This window comes from Galleria mellonella, unplaced genomic scaffold (genome assembly GCF_026898425.1).
Source record: "Galleria mellonella isolate WM207_F2 unplaced genomic scaffold, CSIRO_AGI_GalMel_v1 utg139, whole genome shotgun sequence".
In the NCBI taxonomy this organism is placed as follows: domain Eukaryota; kingdom Metazoa; phylum Arthropoda; class Insecta; order Lepidoptera; family Pyralidae; genus Galleria; species Galleria mellonella.
Window position 1 is genome coordinate 8,030,084 of NW_026441995.1, and position 13,121 is coordinate 8,043,204.

Consider the following 13,121-nt stretch of genomic DNA (forward strand, 5'->3'; position numbering starts at 1 on the left):
GTCAATATATAAATAGTACGAGAAATTACATGAACATTATTTGAGTTGTGAGGATACTTTTACAAGTTAGGATTTGTGAGTATTCGTGCTGCACTTACACATTACACGTTCTGTTTTCGCCAATCTGTGTATGACTGAGTTAACTGTGTATGTGTGTGTATGACAGCAAAATCTAACGTGTAATGAGTGGTTTACTAACAAAGTTGTTGTATTGTCTGATAATTCTGTTTTTATGCATATATTACCAATCAATTTAAACGAAAATTGGTAACCGAATAGATTGAAAGTCAAGGTCATCTTCATGACATCATTTTGTACACATAAGGTGAGTTCACAAGTATTCTGTGGATGAAGGCACAAACTTAATAAATGATAAGGTCTATGACCTCGTCGTCATTGAAAAAAAGTTTCTAATCATTGCTATAAAGAGATATATAAAAATTTTGTAGGTAAACATAATATCATTCCCATATTAATTCACACTTTACATAGGTTGGGCGATCATAAAAACTTGCAATATTTCCCTAGTAAAAAGATAAAAACAATATTTACATTCTCGGTTCCAGTACAAAAGTCATAAAAGTGCCGCTAATGTAAATAAATAAGAACTTTATTATAATCTTCATCATAGTTAATTTCCTGATATCTATATGTTGTAATTCTGGTAATAAAATTTTACTACGAGAATGGCAATTAAGCATATTATGTTCTGTTTAATTGTCCACACATCTTTACTATGTACTTTAATAATACTCACAATAATATGAGTATTATTTAAAGTACTATGTCGCAAAATTGATGACTCAATATAATACCTATTGGTCATAAGTTAATATAATATAGTCATAAAATGCAATAATTAAAACAAGTTTCTTTTTAAATACTATTTTATATACTATGTCTCTATACAAATGCTTCAAAAAAAGCGGGTCAACTTTTTCATACAATTTTGCGTGATAAATAATTATGAGTGATTCCTTTATAATTTCTATATTTATATTGTCGTATGAATTCTACATCTTTTTAATGCGCAATAACTCATTTTATTTATTAAATAATTAAATATAGATGCGTCAAGATACATTGTGTGCGTAAGTGTACAGAATATTAATAAAAAAAAACAGGTCACCTAATTATATATATACATTGAACTTGTCCAATATATATTTTACTCCACAAAAAACACGACTTTAATCGTGAACCGCTGTAGAATGATGACATGTTTCGCATGTACATAATATTGTAAATATTTGAATTTATATATATATATATATATATATATATATATATATATATATATATATATATATATATATATATATATATATATATATATATATATATATATATATATATATATATATATATATATATATATATATATATATTCTAGAGTTACCAGAAATATGTATAATGTATGTGTGTGGTTGACCATGGCCATGGCATTGAACTTGTCCAATATATATTTTACTCCACAAAAAACACGACTTTAATCGTGAACACGCTGTAGAATGATGACATGTTTCGCATGTACATAATATTGTAAATATTTGAATTTAGAACGTAGAATCGTGTGTTTATATATTTTGCTATACAAAGGAAAATGATAACTTTAATCGTTAAATAATGAAAATAGGTAGAGTGATTAAGAATAAGTAAGAATAAGTAAGTTCATAAATTCCAAAACCGAGAGGAACAACATGTGGATATTTGAGTTTTGTTAATTCGAATGCCTTTTGTATATTTCTAGCGTTAATATACGTGAAGGTATTTTAAAATTTTGGTTGCAATTTTTCGAAAAATTGTAGGATGTTATTAATTTATTTAATTCTCTTATTCGCATGCTATAAAGTATCTTTGCCAATGTTATTTAGTTTGCATAAAATTACGATCAATAAATACATTGAAACAAAAAAACAAGTATACGTAAAAGTCAATCTATTAGTAATAATTTTGTCTCAATTTTGAAAGTATCGATCAATTTTATTAAGATGAAAATGTTTGCTAACAACGTATGCTGATCAAAGTCTTTATAGTGTTACGAGTAATTTTAAATCTTTATATCATTGAAATTAAATTCATCGTTACATAAGCATATTATAATGAGGATAATTTATTTATAAAAATAAACTCTTTATCAAAATAAGTACCAGCAACAATATTTTTATCATTCCAAATAAAAATAGATATTTTGGAAAAAATATGCCAAACCAAATTTATAAATAAAATACGTACCTGAATATCTATCTAAACAAAGAGATAATTACAGAACTCGATACTAGATGGCGCTGTTTTTGTTTGAAGAAAGTTTGCGGGCTAAAATACATAGAATTTCATCAATGACTTCCACAAAGAACAACATTTCTGTTTTTTCTAAGTCCGTATCTCTTCCGTATATTTCATAAGATATAAGCTTGGGCTACATTGTTATGCAACGTGATTTTGTCGCTGTCTTGCTAGCAGGGTTGTACTCATACTATTATTTGTCTATTTTTTAATGTACGATCGTAAAGATTATGATCGTTTTGCACAAAAACATACGACTTTTTGGTTACCTGGCAATTTATAAAAATAATTTATTGGTATTATTAAAAACCTATTTTTTTGGGTGATTAGCTTTCCATGAAAGATTTCATATAGTATTTATCAGCCCACTTTTCACAAAATATCACATATTTATTACGATACATAGCGTTTTAAAAAATCTATGGAGTATATAAAATAAACTAAAATTAAGTACCAGGGACCCGGCACAGTAGTCACTGCCATAGTTCATTCCAATAAATCTCAATGAAAGAAGTTAAAGTTGCAACATGCGACGCCACGCAATTCTTTGCAAACAATTTAATTTGTTCTTAGATTGAAATGAAAATTGCCAATCTACTTACCATAGAGAAATACAATTCTCTAGGTCTAGGTAATATATCATGCAAAAAGCTAGTTCACAAATAAAGCAATAGACGGGCGACTAAAATGGCGTTAAAAGTATCATAACTTTTGTACAATTATTTCACAAATAAACTTCAGTAATTACAAAATTAATATAGAATAAACCCCTAAAGTGTACAATAAATAGGTATAAAATATAAGGGTTTTTGAAAGAGATATTCGCAAAGCTAAACGACATTTAAAATTGAGTTTTTTAATTAAGCGAATTTAATTCAATACGTAGGTGGATTTTTGTTATTTAAAAATGTGTAATCGCTTTATTGATAGATATTATATAAACTCGACATGCATCCCAAAATCCCCTTCCTTATGAAGTTACTTAAAAATGGTGACCGTTTTAATAACAATTCTACTTGAATTGTGTCATAACAATATAACTTAATATGAATAACATTAAATACTGTGCATGATACTCAATAATATATCTATGTATATACCTACATAAATATTGTAATTATGGTATGTAAGAAAATACCATAGAATAGAAAAAATAATTTAAAGGGAATAGAAATGTATATATTTAATATCATATTTATGCTTCAAATTTAAGATACCGCTGATAAATGACTCCTTTATTAGCCTTATTTATTAAATAATTAAATATAGATACATCGATATACGACGTATACCCAAGTGTAAATATATAGAACACTAATAAAAAAAAACGAGTTAGCTAATTTGATTATATTAGCTAACAAAAAGTTGACATGTTTTTAAGACTCGATACTCTATCTGTGTACTGTAAATTCTACGTATATGAGTTATTATTCATGCAGTGATAGGCACACAATATTTTAATATAGAACACCAATAAAAACAAAAACCCAAATCTACTGATGGTGTATGTCCGAAACTTCGGCCGCGAAACTAAAGTATCATTTAAAAAAAACACGAACTTTAATTGTGGCAAAATCATATATTTTGATTTAAAAAATAACCTGTATAACCGATTTATATTAAATTTCTTTGAGAATATTCTAAAAGTAAAGCCTTTAAGTTAAAATAAATCCAAATTTGTTTAGAACTGACACAAACAAATAAAAACAGTAACAAAAAAAAAACATAATCAATGCTATTTTTTTAAAACAGCTTTCTTTTTTTTAAATCAGTTGGATAACTATCTCAAATTCTGTCCGTGAATATTTCATGGCGACTGATACCAAAAGAAAGTAAGATTTTACTAATCTTACACTTATTAATAACTTCCGTTTCAAGTCAATTAGATCTAAAATATTATCAATATAACGGTATCTTTCTAATATATTACAGGATATCTTTTCCAATTCTAAACAAAAGGTAATTCTTTTTGTTATCTATAACATAATTCTAAATATTTTTTATTCATGATGAAGAAGTTATTCAGTTGACCTCTAATTTAGTGTAGATCATTAAATATTTGTTTTGCACATTTAGTTAGTACAAATGTTTATATTTGTTTTATATCTATCAAATAAACAAATATTTATTATTTTCATCTCAACTCATTATATTATAGTTTAATGGTAAACAATGCGACGTCATACTTATTATACTGATATATAGTTCTCTAAAGAATAACTAACAATGAACTTGTACAATAAACAGCCTTATAATTAGTTGCTAACCTAAAATTTTTTCTCCGTTGTTTTTCCAACGGCAATCACACCGAAAAAAGAAGAGCAATGTTTTGTGTGTTTATATGTGTGTATCATCGAATCTTTAGAAAAAGTTTGCAATTACATTAATATGATAAAGACAAATGATTAGTTCATCAGTTTATAAATTTAAGTATCTAGTTATTATGTATAGGCTTTATTATATTTGTCTAATCAACTTATCTTCATTAAGTTATACGCAAGTTAATTCACTCTGATTGTACTGCACTCATACTGTTCGGTTGATAATACCTGCATTGCTTTTCTCATATTTGGTTTGTTGGTAAAAACTAGCTAAGATAAATCTTGAGTTTAAATTACATCCCAAGTGAACTGAATGCATTGTGTAAATTAAGTAGCAAAAACGGTAATAGTACCAATAAACAAAAAATGTTTAGATGTTCATTTATAAAATATTATGTATACATTGCATGTTTTTGTTACTTCTTTCTTTTTAATTTTGGTGGGATAAGCAGAGAAGCTTAGTTGAGAATTTAATAGTTACATATTTCGGAAAACTATTTCTTATGGATGTTCATATTATAAAAGAATAGACAAAAGTATATTCTACGAAATAAGAAACTTGACTATATTAATTTCAGTTCGTCCGCAATGCATGAAAGACAACAATTTAATCTTTGAACTTTAGTTTTCCCTGTTAATAAGCGAAAAATCGCGTTTGAAAGCATAACGGATCGGTTTTTTACATACTTTAAATGGCTTGAAAAAGGAGATTCTAATGCACATTATAATTTAAATAAAAACATATATACTTGTTTATATTTGTGTCACACTATACACGTGTACGTAAAAATACACATTTGGAAATTCTGATAAGAAGACTATACAATATATATTATTATATACTTCCGCATAAAATAAGGTATCCTTATTGTACTACCACAAGAATAAATAAATTAATTTGATCTTATTCATACGATACCTATCTATTGTTGGTATTGAATAATAATATTATCCCATAATAAAGAGTCAAATGTCATCTGTTTAAATATTTTTATAGGAGTACTATTACTACATAATATAATACTTTTAGATAAATCAACACGTGGCCAAATAACTGGTTATGAAAACTATAATTAATACATCTAATATGTTGTTATTAATGCATGTACATACTATTATGTGTAATATTTCAAAGATAAAATCTTAAAGTAAACAATAATAATCCTAGTTCCGATACATAGGGATTACAATAGTTTATATTTACTTTAGTCTACTATAATTTTATATTTAACTAATAATTGAATATTTTTACTAATTAAATATTTTTATTCAGTCTACTACATAAATAAATAAATGCCAAAATGCTCCAATATTTTTAGTTATTTATATCCTATATATTTTATATTTATTTATTAAATATACTTTTACCTAAGACTTATACACAATACAAAATAAACTAAATATTCTTATTTCCGCTTATACACAAATTTACTAACCAGTAGAATTTTACTTGCGGCCCCAAATAGCCTTAAATAGATAGAGTCAAACACAAATCAAAATTTAATCATCTAATTTGAAAGGTGGCAAACTTTTTTAGATAAAAAAAAATGTTCAAATGTCAAAGTTTACAATAAAAATAAGCTATTGTGCATTGTTTATCTTATTCTTTCAATTATACATGTATTTATATATACATGTATATTCATATATGTGACCACACCATCTTGAGCGAACACAGAGACAACATGATCCATAAATACAACCAACCGAAAAGAGAACGTTCTACTGTCAACGGTTGGTCGCACTATGCCGGGTCACTAATAATATAGATTATTTCATCGAAGGAAACAATAAATAGTTTCATTTATTCATTCATTATGGTAACCCTATTCACGACAACGTAGATAAAAAAAGTCTATCTGTTTTTGGCAAAATATTTGTGTATCTATATATACACTCTATATAATCAAAGGCATTTAATTGTTTAATCCTGAACGAACAACATCGTGATAATCTCAAATGCTATTGAGATTCCTAAGATAAGATTCGCATGAGGTATATCTACCATGGGTGGTATAATAATAAATGCTCATGGTACCTCTCATGCAGTTCCACAATAGTACGTACTGAAAAATATGACATAAAAACTGAATAATCCATCAATTATTAATCTAAATGTATTTAAATGTAAGGATTGATGAAAAAGAAGTGATGATTATCCGTCACTCGATACAACATTACTCGTAATCTATTACAAATTTTCAATTACTTATAGATTACTTATTCAATTACTTATAGATATTTATATATGATCACCACCATTATTATTATTTATGATGATATGATATAATGTGTTGTAATGTAATGTGTTGTGATATGATATGATGTATGATTGTTATCATTGAACTTAAAGTTATTTAATCTCGCAGTTTAGTGTAACGTGTCTCTAAATCCATATGAAATTTAAATTTCTTTGTTGCTTTACTAAAGCAACAAAGTAAAAAATAAGCTTAAGCTGCCGATCAGCAGTTTTTATCACAAACTAATTTAAAAAAATTAACCGTTCGGCATCGCTTACGTCGTTCTTGTAGGGCTTTCTAAAAAATTAGAAACGGTACCTTAGAAAATGATAGTTTGCCGACAAGGAGTTTATAGATTGTTTTTATACTGGTTTGAAACCGATAAACGCGATCAACCCAAATAATATAGTACCTAATGCTTTCAAATCAGCCAACCATGATTCCGCGACAAAACTCTAGGCACTAGAATTTGTATAAACTATTATTGTATAATCTTTTATTATAATATCTGTGAGAAAGATCGATCGGACGATTGATAAGAGTTGAAATGTTTTTATAGTCCATAATACAATATGAAATACAATTGCCAAACAATATTTTTTAATAAAACAATTTCTTATATTTATTAACCTCATCATTTATATTGAATTGTCTGTCACAATTTCTTCTATACACCTCTCTTCCAATGCATATTCTCGACATAATGAAGTAATACCATTATTTATTTATTACGTTACAAAATCAGAAATTTAAATCTGGAGTTCCCCCAAACAAAATTTTAAGTGTGTAAGTACACTACACACAAAACAAAAATTTGTGTGCATAATAAATTATGCGATATCATTACCTGTTTTATAATAGCAGCACACCTAAATCAAAAGATAATAAACAATAATTGACGTTTCGAAGAAAAGTAAAAAATCGTTTTTACTCATAAATATTTTGTATCATCATTCTGCACGTAATTTTTTATGTAACCGCCAATTAGATACCTACATTTTAACATGATAGGTACCTATTCATAACTATGTACACTGACATGAAATATTTGAGGACGTCATATATCCACGTTCATTCTTAGGCTTGTTCGGTATAATTAGCTCTTTGTCAAAATTCATATAAAACCGTTAACCTAATCATAAAATGAAGATCATTGAATGAGTAATTATAATTGATATTTTTTTTTTCAATCGCGCTGATACATGTTTTATCGATCGAGTTTTATAATTTTAATTTAATAACCTATTTTCACTAATTATTTATAGCCTGTAAGATATATTTGAAAAAAATTAAAACAATAATACATATAGGCGACTACATAATAGGTCATATCAATTTCTCGCAAATATTGTTTTGTTGATACTCGTAATTCATCAATTGATCCAATCAACCCAAATGGTAATGCGTGTGATCTCGTCATAAAATGGGCCACTCATTTATTCACCGTGAGTGTCGTAAGAGGAGACTAAAGAAATTTAATGGTCGAGGGATCGCCAGCAGCGCCACTCTTAAAATATCACCAAGCCTAACTGCAGTTGCCAACTCGCCTGCCAATGTGGCAACTACTGGCAAAATTCCCCAATAGGAAGAGGTATTTGTTCACCAATAGACAGTTAATGGCTGATATAATTATTTGGAAAATATACAATTTGAAAACACTAAATATATATGAGCATATGATTGAGCACAAAAAAAATATATTACAATTATATACCTACTTATTATTAACATGTGAAATTTTTTATAACAAAACACCTAAGTTGCTGTTCACTTGTTCACTAAGAGAATGAAGTGACCGATTCCATCGATGATCGCGACGTTCAATGCCTGATCTTCCAATTACACTAGTTGGAAATCGTATTTTCTTCCGAGTGATACAATAATCACTATATTTAATTGATGAGAAAATTAAAAGTTATTACAATTGCTCAAAACTTTACTAATACAGTTCTACAGAAAGCAAAAATTTGGAACAAAGGTTTATTTTTACCGACATAAAAAAGGTGATATATGCCCACCGATTTCTCCATCAATTGTGAACAGATTTCAAAAATTCTTTCTATTATAACAAAAGAGTATACTCCTGAGGTGATCTCTAAGTCAGAATCTGATGATAGGATCGCAAGGAAATCGAGGGCAACCCTCAAATTCTATACACACATCTATGGTGTTTCACATTTTTTTCATACCCTATATAAGATAAGCAAGAAAAAATTTTTGAAAATTCCAACCTAAAAGTGGAAACACGACACCACGCAGTTAACAGCTAGTTGAATATATTTACTATTCTACAGCATTTTATGAAAATAGTAAATTTTAAAACTCAATAAATTATTTACGAGCAATATGACACCGATAAACAAATTCGGATTCCGAAACTTTCAGTTTACGCGTCAACTTTTCTTTTTGACGCATTATTACTACATTTAACTGGGCTGGATAGGCTAAATTTATTTTTTATAGGAATGTAGATTAAAAAATATGTTGAAAGAGAAAGAATTCGATGCAGGTATTATGATTAATCTATTAAAATTAGATAAAGAATTATCTTACTACGCTATGCTGGTTTCTGTAACTTTAGTAGTTTTAACATAGTAGTAATTACTTAATTATAATCTACGTTCTTATAATATTAGTAACCACTTACAGATAAAAGTTTCAATATTCTCATGGTTTTTAAATAATAATAGGTAAGATATTTTTATTGTTCAAGTGTTTAGTATAATTAATTTCAATGTTCGTATTAAATAATAATTTCACTAGAGGGAGACATTGTACAAAAGTCGTTTGCTTGGATACCTTTATCCCATTTATGTTTCTACCGTGAAGCAGTTGTGTTTGCATGGTTGTTTCGGTTTGAACGGTGGGATATGGCAGAGATTTATAGGGAACAGGAGCATGGAGGGTGTCATGGGCGAAACAGTATACCCTGTTATGTCCATGGCACTGCTCATGTCTATAAACGACGGTTACCACTATCCATCAAGTGGGGCCTCAGCTTATTTGCCATTCTAAGTCGCATAAAAAAAACTCGTAAATATGAGATTTAGGTATTCGGATGTAATGTCATTATTACTTTATACCTAAAAACGTCTAATTTTGTTATCGATAAAACAGGTTTCACCTAGAAATCTCGACAGTAATAATAATTAATATAATTAAGTATTACGTGAGCTGTTATGGTACGGAATAAGCAAATTGTGTCCTCTTTCAATGCAAATAGTTGACAATAGGTAAACAAATACCTATACATATTTACAATTTTAGTATCATCTGTTTAAACAACTACAAGAAATATTTAAGATTATAAGAGTATTACTCGCTCCAATTATCAACCAATTTAAAAGAAAAAAATATGTCTAAATTGTCGCGACTATTTATTGAATCAGAAATCTGGGTTAGGTTAATTTAGGGACGTCAACACGCGCGTGACATCTCTGGTGTTACAAACGTCCAGAGGGTACGGTAACCCTGTTTACCATCAAACGGACCATACTAACTTGTTTACCACATAGTAGTTAGTAGTATAAGAAAATCTCATTTTTACAGTACGACAAAGTGTATTTAAATAAAGATCTATGGTTTATAAGAGACGGGAATTACCAGGTCACCTATACTTTAAATACGCTCATTTCAAAATTAACTTTAATTTTCTTTCAATAAAATGATCTCAAATATATTGCAGGATTCAATGGATGCAAGTGGCTCAGGACCGTTTCTTATAGCAGTCTAGGGGGAGGCCTATGTACAGCAGTGGACAGATAATGGCTGAGATGATAATGATGATAGTGTAGTAAATTGCATGATAAATGAGAAAGCGTCTATTATATTTTTGATGGTATGTTTGCTTGTGAGAGATTAACATTAGATTAGTCCTAAAATAATAGAATATATAGATTTTATGACGACAATTATCTTACTCGGGAATTAGGTTCATAAATGTTATATTATACGAGGAGCAGTTTTAAATAATATACAAAAATTAAAATAACAAAAATGAATAATAATCATATTATAATGACTGAAGCATTGAAATATTAACAAAAATGGAATTGGTACCTGTAACCTATCTATCATTGGTATCTATTCTTAATTACTGTATGTATTAAAAAAAAGATACTTTTTAAGGCTGTTCTTGCATGACTTTATTTTGGTTTGATAGATTACAACTATAGTAAAATTTATAAGACACAGAGGCCTAATCAACGAAAAACCATTTTTGTATAGATATCTCACCTAAGTACATATGTAAATATAAGTTATTTAGAATAATACTAGAAATACTTGCATATTATTATAAGTATCTTATTAATTAATACCCATTAGGTATAAGTGTCTATTTGTTAAATATTATAGACCAATATATTATTCAATAACCAGTTTCATTCATTTAAATACTTACAATGGATGGACAAGAGCTAAACCGTTAATTATTCTAATATTTTAATATTTCGAGATTACGCATCTATATAATTTGAATATTAGATATATCTACTTGAATAAAATATTAAAAAAAATAAAGGAAGTAACGAAATTAATACTAATAATGTAAAAAAATCGATGTAACGATTTATGTATGATGTTTTTAGTTAGGAATAAACATTTAGATAATAAGTTGCTCTATTTACTCTTTTAGGGATATCCCTATTTAAATTTTATATAATATTTTATGAAATCGGTAAAGTTAGACAAGATAAGTATAGAATTAACTGTATAATTAGGTACTAACACTAGACTACGCTCTTGTTTAACTTATACAGTCTATCTACGATTTTATTATGAAAACATTGACAATATTTACATGAAAATTGGCGTCACAATGTACTTGGTAGTGTCCATGGTGCTTTTTCTTGTGTATAACTGAAGGTTACCACTTTCCATCAGGTAGGCCGTCAACCCACTAAGCATTTCAAGTTGCGTAAAAAAAACCTTATAAAAAGCGAAGGCACATTCCAAACTTAATTAAAATTTCTGTGATAAAAAATAACAAAATCAATAAAGGATTAAATTCTAACGATTACACAAAGAATTATCAATATCGATGTACATTTATTGAACATATCACTTTATTAATTTTTTTTAATTACTTAAAAATAAAGACTTCCAAGAAAAATAAATGCAAGTTAAAAAATAATACAACATTATACACATAATAATGTTAGTGATTTATACTCTAGTGATATAGTATTTTTTTATATATAATCGCATATAGCAATAAATATTAGTTAAAAAGTAATACAAAAACTAAAGTTTAACATACCTTAAAAATATCGTCGAGATGTTTTCGATGTAAATTTTATTATAATAAATTATATAAATGTGCGCGTGTCTGTAGCAAGAGGCGAGTGAGTACTGTTGTGAAACAGGTCCGATGACTGTTGATAAGTGTGGTATCAATTTGACGCGGCTATTGCATCTTCATCTGTAATAGGAATTCCCAGATTATAACTCATGCACCTATAAGTACATCCAATAAAGGGTTCTTTTCCGGATTAATATTTTTTTAACCTTTTTCTAAACAAAACAAGTAAAGAATTCTTAAACTGACTGTACGTTATTAAAGATCAATATTTTGGGAATCATTAATGTACAATTTGTTATAAAACTAAGAAAATTATTAATTATCCGACCTTTTCGATATGCAAAAGGGTTTTAGAATAGTGTTCATGAACAGGATTTTATCTGTTTCATAAATCTTAAAGGATTTTCAATCAATGATATAGCCGTCAGAACGAGAAAACAAATATCCTCAGAATGCATGCATAGCTGACAGTGTTCCGTAGAATGCATACGAAATTAACTATAATCTATGGAATGCGCACTTAGCGTTCTGCAAAATGCGCTATTAATTAACTACGTTACGTATGCATTTTACACTTCAATTTTGAGCATTTTTAATGCTCATGTATTGACCGAAATGTTAAAGTGAGAAAGTTATTTATGGTTTAGGTAAATATGAACTTTACCTTACAGTGAAGACATTTAAAAAATAAAATTAAGTTTATACATATTTCTTTTTTCGCATTTTAAATGTACTCCAATAAGTGTCAACAGCCGCCGATTGATATAAGTAATGAACTATGGATCCTTCCTCTCCGTAATCACCAGTGGATTTAAAATTCTTAATAAAATATCTCTTAAACGTAATAATTGATCGCTAACGATCTGGCCCGGCTTTGCACAGATAAATAGAATTTTCAAAAATAACATATGATTTATGTTAGGTACTTGCTGATAATGTATCTTTCTATAGGGGAAAGAACTTTTAAAATCG

The 13,121-nt window shown here is 27.8% G+C and overlaps 1 protein-coding gene across 1 annotated transcript in view; it reads right to left on the reverse strand.

Annotated features, from left to right (window-relative positions):
- LOC113512533 (protein yellow-like) overlaps positions 1-12,267 on the reverse strand; it is a 33,945-nt gene extending 21,678 nt beyond the window's left edge. The window contains exon 1 of the mRNA XM_026896436.3: positions 12,108-12,267. The gene's annotated coding sequence lies outside the window, so the exon portion shown is untranslated. The remainder of the gene's footprint in view (positions 1-12,107) is intronic.
- Positions 12,268-13,121: the final 854 nt, after the last annotated feature.